The sequence below is a fragment of the Leptidea sinapis genome, chromosome 41 (assembly GCF_905404315.1).
Source record: "Leptidea sinapis chromosome 41, ilLepSina1.1, whole genome shotgun sequence".
NCBI classification, from domain to species: domain Eukaryota; kingdom Metazoa; phylum Arthropoda; class Insecta; order Lepidoptera; family Pieridae; genus Leptidea; species Leptidea sinapis.
In genome coordinates this window covers 9,390,834-9,414,596 of record NC_066305.1, presented here as the reverse complement: position 1 = coordinate 9,414,596, position 23,763 = coordinate 9,390,834, and positions in this window count along the sequence as shown.

Here is a 23,763-nt window from a genome sequence, read left to right as displayed (position 1 = left end):
CTGAAAACATTATTGTTTGCGGCAGCCCTCTTGGAATTCAAAAATGATCACAAAGTCGTTCTCAGCACCATCGAGAACCTCTGATACGATACCCATAATGTAGTTATAATACTTTTGAGCGTCGACCATCTTGGATTTGTAAAATGATCAAAAAATCGTTCTGTCCACTCTCGAGAACCTCGGATACGATACCCATATTTTTGTGATCATAATCTTGCACGGCGGCCATCTTGGAAATGAAAAATGATCAGAAAATCGTTCTCAGCACCCGCGAGAACCTCGGATACGATACCCAAATTTTTGTGATCATAATCTTGTACGGCGGCCATCTTGGATTTGAAAAATGATCACATAATCGTATTCAGCACCCTCGAGAACCTCGGATACGATACCCATAATGTAGTTATCATACTTTTGAGCGGCGGCCATCTTGGATTTTAAAACTGATAACAAAATCGTTCTCTGCAGCCTCGAGAACCTCTGATACGATACCCATAATGTAGTTATCATAATTTTGAGCGGCGGCCATCTCGGATTTAAAAATGATCCCAAAATTGTTCTCTGCACCCTCGAGAACCTCTGATACGATACCCATAATGTAGTTATCATAATTTTGAGCGGCGGCCATCTCGGATTTAAATATGATCCCAAAATTGTTTTCTGCACCCTCTAGAACCTCGGACTCGATATCCATATTGCTGAAAACATTATTGTTTGCGGCAGCCCTCTTTGAATTCAAAAATGATCACAAAGTCGTTCTCAGCACCATCGAGAACCTCTGATACGATACCCATAATAAAGTTATCATGCTTTTAAGGGCCGGCCACCTTGGATTTGAAAAATGATCCCAAAATCGTTCTCTGCACCCTCGAAAACCTCTGATACGATACCCATAATGTAGTTACCATAATTTTGAGCGGCGGCCATCTCGGATTTAAATATGATCCCAAAATTGTTTTCTGCACCCTCTAGAACCTCGGACTCGATATCTATATTGCTGAAAACATTATTGTTTGCGGCAGCCCTCTTGGAATTCAAAAATGATCACAGAGTCGTTCTCAGCACCATCGAGAACCTCTGATACGATACCCATAATAAAGTTATCATGCTTTTAAGGGCCGGCCACCTTGGATTTGAAAAATGATCCCAAAATCGTTCTCTGCACCCTCGAAAACCTCTGATACGATACCCATAATGTAGTTACCATAATTTTGAGCGGCGGCCATCTCGGATTTAAATATGATCCCAAAATTGTTTTCTGCACCCTCTAGAACCTCGGACTCGATATCCATATTGCTGAAAACATTATTGTTTGCGGCAGCCCTCTTTGAATTCAAAAATGATCACAAAGTCGTTCTCAGCACCATCGAGAACCTCTGATACGATACCCATAATAAAGTTATCATGCTTTTAAGGGCCGGCCACCTTGGATTTGAAAAATGATCCCAAAATCGTTCTCTGCACCCTCGAAAACCTCTGATACGATACCCATAATGTAGTTACCATAATTTTGAGCGGCGGCCATCTCGGATTTAAATATGATCCCAAAATTGTTTTCTGCACCCTCTAGAACCTCGGACTCGATATCTATATTGCTGAAAACATTATTGTTTGCGGCAGCCCTCTTGGAATTCAAAAATGATCACAGAGTCGTTCTCAGCACCATCGAGAACCTCTGATACGATACCCATAATGTAGTTATCATACTTTTGAGCGGCGGCCATCTTGAATTTGAAAAATGATCACAAAATCGTTCTCTGCACCCTCGAGAACCTCGGATACGATACCCAAAATGTAGTTATCATAATTTTGAGCGGCGGCCAACTTGAATTTGAAAAATGATCACATAATCGTTCTCTGCACCCTCGAGAACCTCGGATACGATACCCAAAATGTAGTTATCATAATTTTGAGCGGCGGCCATCTTGAATTTCAAAAATGATCACCAAATCGTTCTCTGCACCCTCGAGAACCTCAGGTACGATACCCAAAATATAGTTATCATATTTTTGAGCGGCGGCCATCTTGGATTTCAAAAATAATCACAAAATTGTTCTCTGCACCCTCGAGAACCTCGGGCACGATATCCATATAGCTGAAAACATTATTGTTTGCGGCAGCCCTCTTGGAATTCAAAAATGATCACAAAGTCGTTCTCAGCACCATCGAGAACCTCTGATACGATACCCATAATGTAGTTATAAAACTTTTGAGCGTCGACCATCTTGGATTTGTAAAATGATCAAAAAATCGTTCTGTCCACTCTCGAGAACCTCGGATACGAAACCCATAATGTAGTTATGTAGTTATCTTGTTACGGCGGCCATCTTGGATTTCAAAAATGATCACAAAATCGTTCTGTCCAATCTCGAGAACCTCCGATACGATACCCATGTTTTTGTGATCATAATCTTGCACGGTGGCCATCTTGGAAATGAAAAATGATCAGAAAATCGTTCTCAGCACCCGCGAGAACCTCGGATACGATACCCAAATTTTTGTGATCATAATCTTGTACGGCGGCCATCTTGGATTTGAAAAATGATCACATAATCGTATTCAGCACCCTCGAGAACCTCGGATACGATACCCATAATGTAGTTATCATACTTTTGAGCGGCGGCCATCTTGGATTTTAAAACTGATAACAAAATCATTCTCTGCACCTTCGAGAACCTCTGATACGATACCCATTATGTAGTTATCATAATTTTGAGCGGCGACCATCTCGGATTTAAAAATGATCCCAAAATTGTTCTCTGCACCCTCGAGAACCTCTGATACGATACCCATAATGTAGTTATCATAATTTTGAGCGGCGGCCATCTCGGATTTAAATATGATCCCAAAATTGTTTTCTGCACCCTCTAGAACCTCGGACTCGATATCCATATTGCTGAAAACATTATTGTTTGCGGCAGCCCTCTTTGAATTAAAAAATGATCACAAAGTCGTTCTCAGCACCATCGAGAACCTCTGATACGATACCCATAATAAAGTTATCATGCTTTTAAGGGCCGGCCATCTTGGATTTGAAAAATGATCCCAAAATCGTTCTCTGCACCCTCGAGAACCTCTGATACGATACCCATAATGTAGTTACCATAATTTTGAGCGGCGGCCATCTCGGATTTAAATATGATCCCAAAATTGTTTTCTGCACCCTCTAGAACCTCGGACTCGATATCCATATTGCTGAAAACATTATTGTTTGCGGCAGCCCTCTTGGAATTCAAAAATGATCACAAAGTCGTTCTCAGCACCATCGAGAACCTCTGATACGATACCCATGATGTAGTTATCATATTTTTGAGCGGCGGCCATCTTGGATTTCAAAAATAATCACAAAATTGTTCTATGCACCCTCGAGAACCTCGGGACGATATCCATATTGCTGAAAACATTATTGTTTGCGGCAGCCATCTTGGATTTGAAAAATGATCACAAAATCGTTCTCTGCACGCTCGAGAAACTCAGTTACGATACCCATAATGTAGTTATCATGCTTTTAAGGGCCGGCCATCTTGGATTTGAAAAATGATCCCAAAATCGTTCTCAGCACCCTCGAGAACCTCGGTTACGATACCCATAATGTAGTTATCATAATTTTGAGCGGCGGCCATCTCGGATTTAAATATGATCCCAAAATTGTTTTCTGCACCCTCTAGAACCTCGGACTCGATTTCCATATTGCTGAAAACATTATTGTTTGCGGCAGCCCTCTTGGAATTCAAAAATGATCACAAAGTCGTTCTCAGCACCATCGAGAACCTCTGATACGATACCCATGATGTAGTTATCATACTTTTGAGCGGCGGCCATCTTGAATTTGAAAAATGATCACAAAATCGTTCTCTGCACCCTCGAGAACCTCGGATACGATACCAAAAATGTAGTTATCATAATTTTGAGCGGCGGCCAACTTGAATTTGAAAAATGATCACATAATCGTTCTCTGCACCCTCGAGAACCTCGGATACGATACCCAAAATGTAGTTATCATAATTTTGAGCGGAAGCCATCTTGAATTTCAAAAATGATCACCAAATCGTTCTCTGCACCCTCGAGAACCTCAGGTACGATACCCAAAATGTAGTTATCATGTTTTTGAGCGGCGGCCATCTTGGATTTCAAAAATAATCACAAAATTGTTCTCTGCACCCTCGAGAACCTCGGGACGATATCCATATTGCTGAAAACATTATTGTTTGCAGCAGCTATCTTGGATTTGAAAAATGATCACAAAATCGTTCTCTGCACCCTCGAGAACCTCAGTTACGATACCCATAATGTAGTTATCATGCTTTTAAGGGCCGGCCATCTTGGATTTGAAAAATGATCCCAAAATCGTTCTCAGCACCCTCGAGAACCTCGGTTACGATACCCATAATGTAGTTATCATAATTTTGAGCGGCGGCCATCTCGGATTTAAATATGATCCCAAAATTGTTTTCTGCACCCTCTAGAACCTCGGACTCGATATCCATATTGCTGAAAACATTATTGTTTGCGGCAGCCCTCTTGGAATTCAAAAATGATCACAAAGTCGTTCTCAGCACCATCGAGAACCTCTGATACGATACCCATAATGTAGTTATCATACTTTTGAGCGGCGGCCATCTTGAATTTGAAAAATGATCACAAAATCGTTCTCTGCACCCTCGAGAACCTCGGATACGATACCCAAAATGTAGTTATCATAATTTTGAGCGGCGGCCAACTTGAATTTGAAAAATGATCACATAATCGTTCTCTGCACCCTCGACAACCTCGGATACGATACCCAAAATGTAGTTATCATAATTTTGAGCGGCGGCCATATTGAATTTCAAAAATGATCACCAAATCGTTCTCTGCACCCTCGAGAACCTCAGGTACGATACCCAAAATGAAGTTATCATATTTTTGAGCGGCGGCCATCTTGGATTTCAAAAATAATCACAAAATTGTTCTCTGCACCCTCGAGAACTTCGGGCACGATATCCATATAGCTGAAAACATTATTGTTTGCGGCAGCCCTCTTGGAATTCAAAAATGATCACAAAGTCGTTCTCAGCACCATCGAGAACCTCTGATACGATACCCATAATGTAGTTATAATACTTTTGAGCGTCGACCATCTTGGATTTGTAAAATGATCAAAAAATCGTTCTGTCCACTCTCGAGAACCTCGGATACGATACCCATATTTTGTGATCATAATCTTGCACGGCGGCCATCTTGGAAATGAAAAATGATCAGAAAATCGTTCTCAGCACCCGCGAGAACCTCGGATACGATACCCAAATTTTTGTGATCATAATCTTGTACGGCGGCCATCTTGGATTTGAAAAATGATCACATAATCGTATTCAGCACCCTCGAGAACCTCGGATACGATACCCATAATGTAGTTATCATACTTTTGAGCGGCGGCCATCTTGGATTTTAAAAATGATAACAAAATCGTTCTCTGCACCCTCGAGAACCTCTGATACGATACCCATAATGTAGTTATCATAATTTTGAGCGGCGACCATCTCGGATTGAAAAATGATCCCAAAATTGTTCTCTGCACCCTCGAGAACCTCGGATACGATACCCATAATGTAGTTATCATAATTTTGAGCGGCGGCCATCTCGGATTTAAATATGATCCCAAAATTGTTTTCTGCACCCTCTAGAACCTCGGACTCGATATCCATATTGCTGAAAACATTATTGTTTGCGGCAGCCCTCTTTGAATTCAAAAATGATCACAAAGTCGTTCTCAGCACCATCGAGAACCTCTGATACGATACCCATAATAAAGTTATCATGCTTTTAAGGGCCGGCCATCTTGGATTTGAAAAATGATCCCAAAATCGTTCTCTGCACCCTCGAGAACCTCTGATACGATACCCATAATGTAGTTACCATAATTTTGAGCGGCGGCCATCTCGGATTTAAATATGATCCCAAAATTGTTTTCTGCACCCTCTAGAACCTCGGACTCGATATCTATATTGCTGAAAACATTATTGTTTGCGGCAGCCCTCTTGGAATTCAAAAATGATCACAAAGTCGTTCTCAGCACCATCGAGAACCTCTGATACGATACCCATAATGTAGTTATCATAATTTTGAGCGGCGGCCATCTTGAATTTCAAAAATGATCACCAAATCGTTCTCTGCACCCTCGAGAACCTCAGGTACGATACCCAAAATGTAGTTATCATATTTTTGAGCGGCGGCCATCTTGGATTTCAAAAATAATCACAAAATTGTTCTCTGCACCCTCGATAAACTCGGGCACGATATCCATATAGCTGAAAACATTATTGTTTGCGGCAGCCCTCTTGGAATTCAAAAATGATCACAAAGTCGTTCTCAGCACCATCGAGAACCTCTGATACGATACCCATAATGTAGTTATAATACTTTTGAGCGTCGACCATCTTGGATTTGTAAAATGATCAAAAAATCGTTCTGTCCACTCTCGAGAACCTCGGATACGATACCCATATTTTGTGATCATAATCTTGCACGGCGGCCATCTTAGAAATGAAAAATGATCAGAAAATCGTTCTCAGCACCCGCGAGAACCTCGGATACGATACCCAAATTTTTGTGATCATAATCTTGTACGGCGGCCATCTTGGATTTGAAAAATGATCACATAATCGTATTCAGCACCCTCGAGAACCTCGGATACGATACCCATAATGTAGTTATCATACTTTTGAGCGGCGGCCATCTTGGATTTTAAAACTGATAACAAAATCGTTCTCTGCACCCTCGAGAACCTCTGATACGATACCCATAATGTAGTTATCATAATTTTGAGCGGCGACCATCTCGGATTGAAAAATGATCCCAAAATTGTTCTCTGCACCCTCGAGAACCTCTGATACGATACCCATAATGTAGTTATCATAATTTTGAGCGGCGGCCATCTCGGATTTAAATATGATCCCAAAATTGTTTTCTGCACCCTCTAGAACCTCGGACTCGATATCCATATTGCTGAAAACATTATTGTTTGCGGCAGCCCTCTTTGAATTCAAAAATGATCACAAAGTCGTTCTCAGCACCATCGAGAACCTCTGATACGATACCCATAATAAAGTTATCATGCTTTTAAGGGCCGGCCATCTTGGATTTGAAAAATGATCCCAAAATCGTTCTCTGCACCCTCGAGAACCTCTGATACGATACCCATAATGTAGTTACCATAATTTTGAGCGGCGGCCATCTCGGATTTAAATATGATCCCAAAATTGTTTTCTGCACCCTCTAGAACCTCGGACTCGATATCTATATTGCTGAAAACATTATTGTTTGCGGCAGCCATCTTGGAATTCAAAAATGATCACAAAGTCGTTCTCAGCACCATCGAGAACCTCTGATACGATACCCATAATGTAGTTATCATACTTTTGAGCGGCGGCCATCTTGAATTTGAAAAATGATCACAAAATCGTTCTCTGCACCCTCGAGAACCTCTGATACGATACCCATAATGTAGTTATCATACTTTTGAGCGGCGGCCATCTTGAATTTGAAAAATGATCACAAAATCGTTCTCTGCACCCTCGAGAACCTCGGATACGATACCCAAAATGTAGTTATCATAATTTTGAGCGGCGGCCATCTTGGATTTTAAAAATGATCAAAAAATCGTTCTGTCCACTCTCGAGAACCTCGGATACGATACCCATATTTTTGTGATCATAATCTTGCACGGCGGCCATCTTGGAATTGAAAAATGATCAGAAAATCGTTCTCAGCACCCGCGAGAACCTCGGATACGATACCCAAATTTTTGTGATCATAATCTTGTACGGCGGCCATCTTGGATTTGAAAAATGATCACATAATCGTATTCAGCACCCTCGAGAACCTCGGATACGATACCCATAATGTAGTTATCATACTTTTGAGCGGCGGCCATCTTGGATTTTAAAACTGATAACAAAATCGTTCTCTGCACCTTCGAGAACCTCTGATACGATACCCATAATGTAGTTATCATACTTTTGAGCGGCGGCCATCTTGAATTTGAAAAATGATCACAAAATCGTTCTCTGCACCCTCGAGAACCTCGGATACGATACCCAAAATGTAGTTATCATAATTTTGAGCGGCGGCCATCTCGGATTTGTAAAATGATCAAAAAATCGTTCTGTCCACTCTCGAGAACCTCGGATACGATACCCATATTTTTGTGATCATTATCTTGCACGGTGGCCATCTTGGAAATGAAAAATGATCAGAAAATCGTTCTCAGCACCCGCGAGAACCTCGGATACGATACCCAAATTTTTGTGATCATAATCTTGTACGGCGGCCATCTTGGATTTGAAAAATGATCACATAATCGTATTCAGCACCCTCGAGAACCTCGGATACGATACCCATAATGTAGTTATCATACTTTTGAGCGGCGGCCATCTTGGATTTTAAAACTGATAACAAAATCGTTCTCTGCACCTTCGAGAACCTCTGATACGATACCCATTATGTAGTTATCATAATTTTGAGCGGCGACCATCTCGGATTTAAAAATGATCCCAAAATTGTTCTCTGCACCCTCGAGAACCTCTGATACGATACCCATAATGTAGTTATCATAATTTTGAGCGGCGGCCATCTCGGATTTAAATATGATCCCAAAATTGTTTTCTGCACCCTCTAGAACCTCGGACTCGATATCCATATTGCTGAAAACATTGTTGTTTGCGGCAGCCCTCTTTGAATTAAAAAATGATCACAAAGTCGTTCTCAGCACCATCGAGAACCTCTGATACGATACCCATAATAAAGTTATCATGCTTTTAAGGGCCGGCCATCTTGGATTTGAAAAATGATCCCAAAATCGTTCTCTGCACCCTCGAGAACCTCTGATACGATACCCATAATGTAGTTACCATAATTTTGAGCGGCGGCCATCTCGGATTTAAATATGATCCCAAAATTGTTTTCTGCACCCTCTAGAACCTCGGACTCGATATCCATATTGCTGAAAACATTATTGTTTGCGGCAGCCCTCTTGGAATTCAAAAATGATCACAAAGTCGTTCTCAGCACCATCGAGAACCTCTGATACGATACCCATGATGTAGTTATCATATTTTTGAGCGGCGGCCATCTTGGATTTCAAAAATAATCACAAAATTGTTCTCTGCACCCTCGAGAACCTCGGGACGATATCCATATTGCTGAAAACATTATTGTTTGCGGCAGCCATCTTGGATTTGAAAAATGATCACAAAATCGTTCTCTGCACCCTCGAGAAACTCAGTTACGATACCCATAATGTAGTTATCATGCTTTTAAGGGCCGGCCATCTTGGATTTGAAAAATGATCCCAAAATCGTTCTCAGCACCCTCGAGAACCTCGGTTACGATACCCATAATGTAGTTATCATAATTTTGAGCGGCGGCCATCTCGGATTTAAATATGATCCCAAAATTGTTTTCTGCACCCTCTAGAACCTCGGACTCGATATCCATATTGCTGAAAACATTATTGTTTGCGGCAGCCCTCTTGGAATTCAAAAATGATCACAAAGTCGTTCTCAGCACCATCGAGAACCTCTGATACGATACCCATGATGTAGTTATCATACTTTTGAGCGGCGGCCATCTTGAATTTGAAAAATGATCACAAAATCGTTCTCTGCACCCTCGAGAACCTCGGATACGATACCAAAAATGTAGTTATCATAATTTTGAGCGGCGGCCAACTTGAATTTGAAAAATGATCACATAATCGTTCTCTGCACCCTCGAGAACCTCGGATACGATACCCAAAATGTAGTTATCATAATTTTGAGCGGCGGCCATCTTGAATTTCAAAAATGATCACCAAATCGTTCTCTGCACCCTCGAGAACCTCAGGTACGATACCCAAAATGTAGTTATCATATTTTTGAGCGGCGGCCATCTTGGATTTCAAAAATAATCACAAAATTGTTCTCTGCACCCTCGAGAACCTCGGGACGATATCCATATTGCTGAAAACATTATTGTTTGCAGCAGCCATCTTGGATTTGAAAAATGATCACAAAATCGTTCTCTGCACCCTCGAGAACCTCAGTTACGATACCCATAATGTAGTTATCATGCTTTTAAGGGCCGGCCATCTTGGATTTGAAAAATGATCCCAAAATCGTTCTCAGCACCCTCGAGAACCTCGGTTACGATACCCATAATGTAGTTATCATAATTATGAGCGGCGGCCATCTCGGATTTAAATATGATCCCAAAATTGTTTTCTGCACCCTCTAGAACCTCGGACTCGATATCCATATTGCTGAAAACATTATTGTTTGCGGCAGCCCTCTTGGAATTCAAAAATGATCACAAAGTCGTTCTCAGCACCATCGAGAACCTCTGATACGATACCCATAATGTAGTTATCATACTTTTGAGCGGCGGCCATCTTGAATTTGAAAAATGATCACAAAATCGTTCTCTGCACCCTCGAGAACCTCGGATACGATACCCAAAATGTAGTTATCATAATTTTGAGCGGCGGCCAACTTGAATTTGAAAAATGATCACATAATCGTTCTCTGCACCCTCGACAACCTCGGATACGATACCCAAAATGTAGTTATCATAATTTTGAGCGGCGGCCATATTGAATTTCAAAAATGATCACCAAATCGTTCTCTGCACCCTCGAGAACCTCAGGTACGATACCCAAAATGTAGTTATCATATTTTTGAGCGGCGGCCATCTTGGATTTCAAAAATAATCACAAAATTGTTCTCTGCACCCTCGAGAACCTCGGGACGATATCCATATTGCTGAAAACATTATTGTTTGCAGCAGCCATCTTGGATTTGAAAAATGATCACAAAATCGTTCTCTGCACCCTCGAGAACCTCAGTTACGATACCCATAATGTAGTTATCATGCTTTTAAGGGCCGGCCATCTTGGATTTGAAAAATGATCCCAAAATCGTTCTCAGCACCCTCGAGAACCTCGGTTACGATACCCATAATGTAGTTATCATAATTATGAGCGGCGGCCATCTCGGATTTAAATATGATCCCAAAATTGTTTTCTGCACCCTCTAGAACCTCGGACTCGATATCCATATTGCTGAAAACATTATTGTTTGCGGCAGCCCTCTTGGAATTCATAAATGATCACAAAGTCGTTCTCAGCACCATCGAGAACCTCTGATACGATACCCATAATGTAGTTATAATACTTTTGAGCGTCGACCATCTTGGATTTGTAAAATGATCAAAAAATCGTTCTGTCCACTCTCGAGAACCTCGGATACGATACCCATATTTTGTGATCATAATCTTGCACGGCGGCCATCTTGGAAATGAAAAATGATCAGAAAATCGTTCTCAGCACCCGCGAGAACCTCGGATACGATACCCAAATTTTTGTGATCATAATCTTGTACGGCGGCCATCTTGGATTTGAAAAATGATCACATAATCGTATTCAGCACCCTCGAGAACCTCGGATACGATACCCATAATGTAGTTATCATACTTTTGAGCGGCGGCCATCTTGGATTTTAAAACTGATAACAAAATCGTTCTCTGCACCCTCGAGAACCTCTGATACGATACCCATAATGTAGTTATCATAATTTTGAGCGGCGACCATCTCGGATTGAAAAATGATCCCAAAATTGTTCTCTGCACCCTCGAGAACCTCTGATACGATACCCATAATGTAGTTATCATAATTTTGAGCGGCGGCCATCTCGGATTTAAATATGATCCCAAAATTGTTTTCTGCACCCTCTAGAACCTCGGACTCGATATCCATATTGCTGAAAACATTATTGTTTGCGGCAGCCCTCTTTGAATTCAAAAATGATCACAAAGTCGTTCTCAGCACCATCGAGAACCTCTGATACGATACCCATAATAAAGTTATCATGCTTTTAAGGGCCGGCCATCTTGGATTTGAAAAATGATCCCAAAATCGATCTCTGCACCCTCGAGAACCTCTGATACGATACCCATAATGTAGTTACCATAATTTTGAGCGGCGGCCATCTCGGATTTAAATATGATCCCAAAATTGTTTTCTGCACCCTCTAGAACCTCGGACTCGATATCTATATTGCTGAAAACATTATTGTTTGCGGCAGCCCTCTTGGAATTCAAAAATGATCACAAAGTCGTTCTCAGCACCATCGAGAACCTCTGATACGATACCCATAATGTAGTTATCATAATTTTGAGCGGCGGCCATCTTGAATTTCAAAAATGATCACCAAATCGTTCTCTGCACCCTCGAGAACCTCAGGTACGATACCCAAAATGTAGTTATCATATTTTTGAGCGGCGGCCATCTTGGATTTCAAAAATAATCACAAAATTGTTCTCTGCACCCTCGAGAACCTCGGGCACGATATCCATATAGCTGAAAACATTATTGTTTGCGGCAGCCCTCTTGGAATTCAAAAATGATCACAAAGTCGTTCTCAGCACCATCGAGAACCTCTGATACGATACCCATAATGTAGTTATAATACTTTTGAGCGTCGACCATCTTGGATTTGTAAAATGATCAAAAAATCGTTCTGTCCACTCTCGAGAACCTCGGATACGATACCCATATTTTGTGATCATAATCTTGCACGGCGGCCATCTTAGAAATGAAAAATGATCAGAAAATCGTTCTCAGCACCCGCGAGAACCTCGGATACGATACCCAAATTTTTGTGATCATAATCTTGTACGGCGGCCATCTTGGATTTGAAAAATGATCACATAATCGTATTCAGCACCCTCGAGAACCTCGGATACGATACCCATAATGTAGTTATCATACTTTTGAGCGGCGGCCATCTTGGATTTTAAAACTGATAACAAAATCGTTCTCTGCACCCTCGAGAACCTCTGATACGATACCCATAATGTAGTTATCATAATTTTGAGCGGCGACCATCTCGGATTGAAAAATGATCCCAAAATTGTTCTCTGCACCCTCGAGAACCTCTGATACGATACCCATAATGTAGTTATCATATTTTTGAGCGGCGGCCATCTCGGATTTAAATATGATCCCAAAATTGTTTTCTGCACCCTCTAGAACCTCGGACTCGATATCCATATTGCTGAAAACATTATTGTTTGCGGCAGCCCTCTTTGAATTCAAAAATGATCACAAAGTCGTTCTCAGCACCATCGAGAACCTCTGATACGATACCCATAATAAAGTTATCATGCTTTTAAGGGCCAGCCATCTTGGATTTGAAAAATGATCCCAAAATCGTTCTCTGCACCCTCGAGAACCTCTGATACGATACCCATAATGTAGTTACCATAATTTTGAGCGGCGGCCATCTCGGATTTAAATATGATCCCAAAATTGTTTTCTGCACCCTCTAGAACCTCGGACTCGATATCTATATTGCTGAAAACATTATTGTTTGCGGCAGCCATCTTGGAATTCAAAAATGATCACAAAGTCGTTCTCAGCACCATCGAGAACCTCTGATACGATACCCATAATGTAGTTATCATACTTTTGAGCGGCGGCCATCTTGAATTTGAAAAATGATCACAAAATCGTTCTCTGCACCCTCGAGAACCTCTGATACGATACCCATAATGTAGTTATCATACTTTTGAGCGGCGGCCATCTTGAATTTGAAAAATGATCACAAAATCGTTCTCTGCACTCTCTAGAACCTCGGATACGATACCCAAAATGTAGTTATCATAATTTTGAGCGGCGGCCATCTCGGATTTGTAAAATGATCAAAAAATCGTTCTGTCCACTCTCGAGAACCTCGGATACGATACCCATATTTTTGTGATCATAATCTTGCACGGCGGCCATCTTGGAATTGAAAAATGATCAGAAAATCGTTCTCAGCACCCGCGAGAACCTCGGATACGATACCAAAATTTTTGTGATCATAATCTTGTACGGCGGCCATCTTGGATTTGAAAAATGATCACATAATCGTATTCAGCACCCTCGAGAACCTCGGATACGATACCCATAATGTAGTTATCATACTTTTGAGCGGCGGCCATCTTGGAATTTAAAACTGATAACAAAATCGTTCTCTGCACCATCGAGAACCTCTGATACGATACCCATAATGTAGTTATCATAATTTTGAGCGGCGACCATCTCGGATTTAAAAATGATCCCAAAATTGTTCTCTGCACCCTCGAGAACCTCTGATACGATACCCATAATGTAGTTATCATAATTTTGAGCGGCGGCCATCTCGGATTTAAATATGATCCCAAAATTGTTTTCTGCACCCTCTAGAACCTCGGACTCGATATCCATATTGCTGAAAACATTATTGTTTGCGGCAGGCCTCTTTGAATTCAAAAATGATCACAAAGTCGTTCTCAGCACCATCGAGAACCTCTGATACGATACCCATAATGTAGTTATCATACTTTTGAGCGGCGGCCATCTTGAATTTGAAAAATGATCACATAATCTATCTCTGCACCCTCGAGAACCTCGGATACGATACCCAAAATGTAGTTATCATAATTTTGAGCGGCGGCCATCTTGAATTTCAAAAATGATCACCAAATCGTTCTCTGCACCCGCGAGAACCTCGGATACGATACCCAAATTTTTGTGATCATAATCTTGTACGGCAGCCATCTTGGATTTGAAAAATGATCACATAATCGTATTCAGCACCCTCGAGAACCTCGGATACGATACCCATAATGTAGTTATCATACTTTTGGGCGGCGGTCATCTTGGATTTTAAAACTGATAACAAAATCGTTCTCTGCACCCTCGAGAACCTCTGATACGATACCCATAATGTAGTTATCATAATTTTGAGCGGCGACCATCTCGGATTTAAAAATGATCCCAAAATTGTTCTCTGCACCCTCGAGAACCTCTGATACGATACCCATAATGTAGTTACCATAATTTTGAGCGGCGGCCATCTCGGATTTAAATATGATCCCAAAATTGTTTTCTGCACCCTCTAGAACCTCGGACTCGATATCTATATTGCTGAAAACATTATTGTTTGCGGCAGCCCTCTTGGAATTCAAAAATGATCACAAAGTCGTTCTCAGCACCATCGAGAACCTCTGATACGATACCCATAATGTAGTTATCATACTTTTGAGCGGCGGCCATCTTGAATTTGAAAAATGATCACAAAATCACGATACGATACCCATAATAAAGTTATCATGCTTTTAAGGGCCGGCCATCTTGGATTTGAAAAATGATCCCAAAATCGTTCTCTGCACCCTCGAGAACCTCTGATACGATACCCATAATGTAGTTACCATTATTTTGAGCGGCGGCCATCTCGGATTTAAATATGATCCCAAAATTGTTTTCTGCACCCTCTAGAACCTCGGACTCGATATCTATATTGCTGAAAACATTATTGTTTGCGGCAGCCCTCTTGGAATTCAAAAATGATCACAAAGTCGTTCTCAGCACCATCGAGAACCTCTGATACGATACCCATAATGTAGTTATCATACTTTTGAGCGGCGGCCATCTTGAATTTGAAAAATTATCACAAAATCGTTCTCTGCACCCTCGAGAACCTCGGATACGATACCCAAAATGTAGTTATCATAATTTTGAGCGGCGGCCAACTTGAATTTGAAAAATGATCACATAATCGTTCTCTGCACCCTCGAGAACCTCGGATACGATACCCAAAATGTAGTTATCATAATTTTGAGCGGCGGCCATCTTGAATTTCAAAAATGATCACCAAATCGTTCTCTGCACCCTCGAGAACCTCAGGTACGATACCCAAAATGTAGTTATCATATTTTTGAGCGGCGGCCATCTTGGATTTCAAAAATAATCACAAAATTGTTCTCTGCACCCTCGAGAACCTCGGGACGATATCCATAATGCTGAAAACATTATTGTTTGCGGCAGCCATCTTGGATTTTAAAAATGATCACAAAATCGTTCTCTGCACCCTCGAGAACCTCAGTTACGATACCCATAGTGTAGTTATCATGCTTTTAAGGGCCGGCCATCTTGGATTTGAAAAATGATCCCAAAATCGTTCTCAGCACCCTCGAGAACCTCGGTTACGATACCCATAATGTAGTTATCATAATTTTGAGCGGCGGCCATCTCGGATTTAAATATGATCCCAAAATTGTTTTCTGCACCCTCTAGAACCTCGGACTCGATATCCATATTGCTGAAAACATTATTGTTTGCGGCAGCCCTCTTGGAATTCAAAAATGATCACAAAGTCGTTCTCAGCACCATCGAGAACCTCTGATACGATACCCATAATGTAGTTATCATACTTTTGAGCGGCGGCCATCTTGAATTTGAAAAATGATCACAAAATCGTTCTCTGCACCCTCGAGAACCTCGGATACGATACCCAAAATGTAGTTATCATAATTTTGAGCGGCGGCCAACTTGAATTTGAAAAATGATCACATAATCGTTCTCTGCACCCTCGAGAACCTCGGATACGATACCCAAAATGTAGTTATCATAATTTTGAGCGGCGGCCATCTTGAATTTCAAAAATGATCACCAAATCGTTCTCTGCACCCGCGAGAACCTCAGGTACGATACCCAAAATGTAGTTATCATATTTTTGAGCGGCGGCCATCTTGGATTTCAAAAATAATCACAAAATTGTTCACTGCACCCTCGAGAACCTCGGGCACGATATCCATATAGCTGAAAACATTATTGTTTGCGGCAGCCCTCTTGGAATTCAAAAATGATCACAAAGTCGTTCTCAGCACCATCGAGAACCTCTGATACGATACCCATTATGTAGTTATAATACTTTTGAGCGTCGACCATCTTGGATTTGTAAAATGATCAAAAAATCGTTCTGTCCACTCTCGAGAACCTCTGATACGATACCCATATTTTGTGATCATAATCTTGCACGGCGGCCATCTTGGAAATGAAAAATGATCAGAAAATCGTTCTCAGCACCCGCGAGAACCTCGGATACGATACCCAAATTTTTGTGATCATAATCTTGTACGGCGGCCATCTTGGATTTGAAAAATGATCACATAATCGTATTCAGCACCCTCGAGAACCTCGGATACGATACCCATAATGTAGTTATCATACTTTTGAGCGGCGGCCATCTTGGATTTTAAAACTGATAACAAAATCGTTCTCTGCACCCTCGAGAACCTCTGATACGATACCCATAATGTAGTTATCATAATTATGAGCGGCGACCATCTCGGATTTAAAAATGATCCCAAAATTGTTCTCTGCACCCTCGAGAACCTCTGATTCGATACCCATAATGTAGTTATCATAATTTTGAGCGGCGGCCATCTCGGATTTAAATATGATCCCAAAATTGTTTTCTGCACCCTCTAGAACCTCGGACTCGATATCCATATTGCTGAAAACATTATTGTTTGCGGCAGCCCTCTTTGAATTCAAAAATGATCACAAAGTCGTTCTCAGCACCATCGAGAACCTCTGATACGATACCCATAATGTAGTTATCATACTTTTGAGCGGCGGCCATCTTGAATTTGAAAAATGATCACAAAATCGTTCTCTGCACCCTCGAGAACCTCGGATACGATACCCAAAATGTAGTTATCATAATTTTGAGCGGCGGCCATCTCGGATTTGTAAAATGATCAAAAAATCGTTCTGTCCACTCTCGAGAACCTCGGATACGATACCCATATTTTTGTGATCATAATCTTGCACGGCGGCCATCTTGGAATTGAAAAATGATCAGAAAATCGTTCTCAGCACCCGCGAGAACCTCGGATACGATACCCAAATTTTTGTGATCATAATCTTGTACGGCGGCCATCTTGGATTTGAAAAATGATCACATAATCGTATTCAGCACCCTCGAGAACCTCGGATACGATACCCATAATGTAGTTATCATACTTTTGAGCGGCGGCCATCTTGGATTTTAAAACTGATAACAAAATCGTTCTCTGCACCATCGAGAACCTCTGATACGATACCCATAATGTAGTTATCATAATTTTGAGCGGCGACCATCTCGGATTTAAAAATGATCCCAAAATTGTTCTCTGCACCCTCGAGAACCTCTGATACGATACCCATAATGTAGTTATCATAATTTTGAGCGGCGGCCATCTCGGATTTAAATATGATCCCAAAATTGTTTTCTGCACCCTCTAGAACCTCGGACTCGATATCCATATTGCTGAAAACATTATTGTTTGCGGCAGCCCTCTTTGAATTCAAAAATGATCACAAAGTCGTTCTCAGCACCATCGAGAACCTCTGATACGATACCCATAATAAAGTTATCATGCTTTTAAGGGCCGGCCATCTTGGATTTGAAAAATGATCCCAAAATCGTTCTCTGCACCCTCGAGAACCTCTGATACGATACCCATAATGTAGTTACCATAATTTTGAGCGGCGGCCATCTCGGATTTAAATATGATCCCAAAATTGTTTTCTGCACCCTCTAGAACCTCGGACTCGATATCTATATTGCTGAAAACATTATTGTTTGCGGCAGCCCTCTTGGAATTCAAAAATGATCACAAAGTCGTTCTCAGCACCCTCGAGAACCTCGGATACGATACCCAAAATGTAGTTATCATAATTTTGAGCGGCGGCCATCTTGAATTTCAAAAATGATCACCAAATCGTTCTCTGCACCCGCGAGAACCTCGGATACGATACCCAAATTTTTGTGATCATAATCTTGTACGGCAGCCATCTTGGATTTGAAAAATGATCACATAATCGTATTCAGCACCCTCGAGAACCTCGGATACGATACCCATAATGTAGTTATCATACTTTTGGGCGGCGGCCATCTTGGATTTTAAAACTGATAACAAAATCGTTCTCCGCACCCTCGAGAACCTCTGATACGATACCCATAATGTAGTTATCATAATTTTGAGCGGCGACCATCTCGGATTTAAAAATGATCCCAAAATTGTTCTCTGCACCCTCGAGAACCTCTGATACGATACCCATAATGTAGTTACCATAATTTTGAGCAGCGGCCATCTCGGATTTAAATATGATCCCAAAATTGTTTTCTGCACCCTCTAGAACCTCGGACTCGATATCTATATTGCTGAAAACATTATTGTTTGCGGCAGCCCTCTTGGAATTCAAAAATGATCACAAAGTCGTTCTCAGCACCATCGAGAACCTCTGATACGATACCCATAATGTAGTTATCATACTTTTGAGCGGCGGCCATCTTGAATTTGAAAAATGATCACAAAATCGTTCTCTGCACCCTCGAGAACCTCGGATACGATACCCAAAATGTAGTTATCATAATTTTGAGCGGCGGCCAACTTGAATTTGAAAAATGATCACACAATCGTTCTCTGCACCCTCGAGAACCTCGGATACGATACCCAAAATGTAGTTATCATAATTTTGAGCGGCAGCCATCTTGAATTTCAAAAATGATCACCAAATCGTTCTCTGCACCCGCGAGAACCTCGGATACGATACCCAAATTTTTGTGATCATAATCTTGTACGGCGGCCATCTTGGATTTGAAAAATGATCACATAATCGTATTCAGCACCCTCGAGAACCTCGGATACGATACCCATAATGTAGTTATCATACTTTTGAGCGGCGGCCATCTTGGATTTTAAAACTGATAACAAAATCGTTCTCTGCACCCTCGAGAACCTCTGATACGATACCCATAATGTAGTTATCATAATTTTGAGCGGCGGCCATCTCGGATTTAAATATGATCCCAAAATTGTTTTCTGCACCCTCTAGAACCTCGGACTCGATATCCATATTGCTGAAAACATTATTGTTTGCGGCAGCCCTCTTTGAATTCAAAAATGATCACAAAGTCGTTCTCAGCACCATCGAGAACCTCTGATACGATACCCATAATAAAGTTATCATGCTTTTAAGGGCCGGCCATCTTGGATTTGAAAAATGATCCCAAAATCGTTCTCTGCACCCTCGAGAACCTCTGATACGATACCCATAATGTAGTTACCATGATTTTGAGCGGCGGCCATCTCGGATTTAAATATGATCCCAAAATTGTTTTCTGCACCCTCTAGAACCTCGGACTCGATATCTATATTGCTGAAAACATTATTGTTTGCGGCAGCCCTCTTGGAATTCAAAAATGATCACAAAGTCGTTCTCAGCACCATCGAGAACCTCTGATACGATACCCATAATGTAGTTATCATACTTTTGAGCGGCGGCCATCTTGAATTTGAAAAATTATCACAAAATCGTTCTCTGCACCCTCGAGAACCTCGGATACGATACCCAAAATGTAGTTATCATAATTTTGAGCGGCGGCCAACTTGAATTTGAAAAATGATCACATAATCGTTCTCTGCACCCTCGAGAACCTCGGATACGATACCCAAAATGTAGTTATCATAATTTTGAGCGGCGGCCATCTTGAATTTCAAAAATGATCACCAAATCGTTCTCTGCACCCTCGAGAACCTCAGGTACGATACCCAAAATGTAGTTATCATATTTTTGAGCGGCGGCCATCTTGGATTTCAAAAATAATCACAAAATTGTTCTCTGCACCCTCGAGAACCTCGGGACGATATCCATATTGCTGAAAACATTATTGTTTGCGGCAGCCATCTTGGATTTTAAAAATGATCACAAAATCGTTCTCTGCACCCTCGAGAACCTCAGTTACGATACCCATAGTGTAGTTATCATGCTTTTAAGGGCCGGCCATCTTGGATTTGAAAAATGATCCCAAAATCGTTCTCAGCACCCTCGAGAACCTCGGTTACGATACCCATAATGTAGTTATCATAATTTTGAGCGGCGGCCATCTCGGATTTAAATATGATCCCAAAATTGTTTTCTGCACCCTCTAGAACCTCGGACTCGATATCCATATTGCTGAAAACATTATTGTTTGCGGCAGCCCTCTTGGAATTCAAAAATGATCACAAAGTCGTTCTCAGCACCCTCGAGAACCTCTGATACGATATCCATAATGTAGTTATCATACTTTTGAGCGGCGGCCATCTTGAATTTGAAAAATGATCACAAAATCGTTCTCTGCACCCTCGAGAACCTCGGATACGATACCCAAAATGTAGTTATCATAATTTTGAGCGGCGGCCAACTTGAATTTGAAAAATGATCACATAATCGTTCTCTGCACCCTCGAGAACCTCGGATACGATACCCAAAATGTAGTTATCATAATTTTGAGCGGCGGCCATCTTGAATTTCAAAAATGATCACCAAATCGTTCTCTGCACCCGCGAGAACCTCAGGTACGATACCCAAAATGTAGTTATCATATTTTTGAGCGGCGGCCATCTTGGATTTCAAAAATAATCACAAAATTGTTCACTGCACCCTCGAGAACCTCGGGCACGATATCCATATAGCTGAAAACATTATTGTTTGCGGCAGCCCTCTTGGAATTCAAAAATGATCACAAAGTCGTTCTCAGCACCATCGAGAACCTCTGATACGATACCCATTATGTAGTTATAATACTTTTGAGCGTCGACCATCTTGGATTTGTAAAATGATCAAAAAATCGTTCTGTCCACTCTCGAGAACCTCGGATACGATACCCATATTTTGTGATCATAATCTTGCACGGCGGCCATCTTGGAAATGAAAAATGATCAGAAAATCGTTCTCAGCACCCGCGAGAACCTCGGATACGATACCCAAATTTTTGTGATCATAATCTTGTACGGCGGCCATCTTGGATTTGAAAAATGATCACATAATCGTATTCAGCACCCTCGAGAACCTCGGATACGATACCCATAATGTAGTTATCATACTTTTGAGCGGCGGCCATCTTGGATTTTAAAACTGATAACAAAATCGTTCTCTGCACCCTCGAGAACCTCTGATACGATACCCATAATGTAGTTATCATAATTATGAGCGGCGACCATCTCGGATTTAAAAATGATCCCAAAATTGTTCTCTGCACCCTCGAGAACCTCTGATTCGATACCCATAATGTAGTTATCATAATTTTGAGCGGCGGCCATCTCGGATTTAAATATGATCCCAAAATTGTTTTCTGCACCCTCTAGAACCTCGGACTCGATATCCATATTGCTGAAAACATTATTGTTTGCGGCAGCCCTCTTTGAATTCAAAAATGATCACAAAGTCGTTCTCAGCACCATCGAGAACCTCTGATACGATACCCATAATAAAGTTATCATGCTTTTAAGGGCTGGCCATCTTGGATTTGAAAAACGATCCCAAAATCGTTCTCTGCACCCTCGAGAACCTCTGATACGATACCCATAATGTAGTTACCATAATATTGAGCGGCGGCCATCTCGGATTTAAATATGATCCCAAAATTGTTTTCTGCACCCTCTAGAACCTCGGACTCGATATCTATATTGCTGAAAACATTATTGTTTGCGGCAGCCCTCTTGGAATTCAAAAATGATCACAAAGTCGTTCTCAGCACCATCGAGAACCTCTGATACGATACCCATAATGTAGTTATCATAATTTTGAGCGGCGACCATCTCGGATTTAAAAATGATCCCAAAATTGTTCTCTGCACCCTCGAGAACCTCTGATACGATACCCATAATGTAGTTACCATAATTTTGAGCAGCGGCCATCTCGGATTTAAATATGATCCCAAAATTGTTTTCTGCACCCTCTAGAACCTCGGATACGATACCCAAAATGTAGTTATCATAATTTTGAGCGGCGGCCAACTTGAATTTGAAAAATGATCACATAATCGTTCTCTGCACCCTCGAGAACCTCGGATACGATACCCAAAATGTAGTTATCATAATTTTGAGCGGCGGCCATCTTGAATTTCAAAAATGATCACCAAATCGTTCTCTGCACCCTCGAGAACCTCAGGTACGATACCCAAAATGTAGTTATCATATTTTTGAGCGGCGGCTATCTTGGATTTCAAAAATAATCACAAAATTGTTCTCTGCACCCTCGAGAACCTCGGGCACGATATCCATATAGCTGAAAACATTATTGTTTGCGGCAGCCCTCTTGGAATTCAAAAATGATCAGAAAATCGTTCTCAGCACCCTCGAGAACCTCGGATACGAAACCCATATTTTTGTGATCATAATATTGTACGGCGGCCATCTTGGATTTGAAAAATGATCACGAAATCGTATTCAGCACCCTCGAGAACCTCTGATACGATACCCATAATGAAGTTATCAAAATTTTGAGCGGCGGCCATCTCGGATTTAAAAATGATCCCAAAATTCTTTTCTGCACCCTCGAGAACCTCGGACACGATATCAATATTGCTGAAAACATTATTATTTGCGGCAGCCCTCTTGGATTTCAAAAATGATCACAGAATTGTTCTCTGCACCCTCGAGAACCTCGGACACGATATCCATATTGCTAAAATCATAAATTTGTGCGGCGGCCATCTTGGATTTGATAAATGAACACCAAATCGTTCTCTGCACCCTCGAGAACCTCAGGTACGATATCCATATTGCTGAAATCATAATTTTGTGCGCCGGCCATCTTGGATATGAAAAATTATCACAAAATCGTTCTCTGCACCCTCGAGAACCTCGAAAACGATATCCATATTGCTGAAATCATACTTTTGAGCGGCAGCCATCCTGGATTTGAAAAATGATCACAAAATCGTTCTCTGCACCCTCGAGAAACTCGGATACGATACCCATAATGTAGTTATCATAATTTTGAGCGGCGGCCATCTTGGATTTCAAAAATAATCACCAAATCGTTCTCTGCACCCTCGAGAACCTCGAAAACGATATCCATATTGCTGAAATCATACTTTTGAGCGGCAGCCATCCTGGATTTGAAAAATG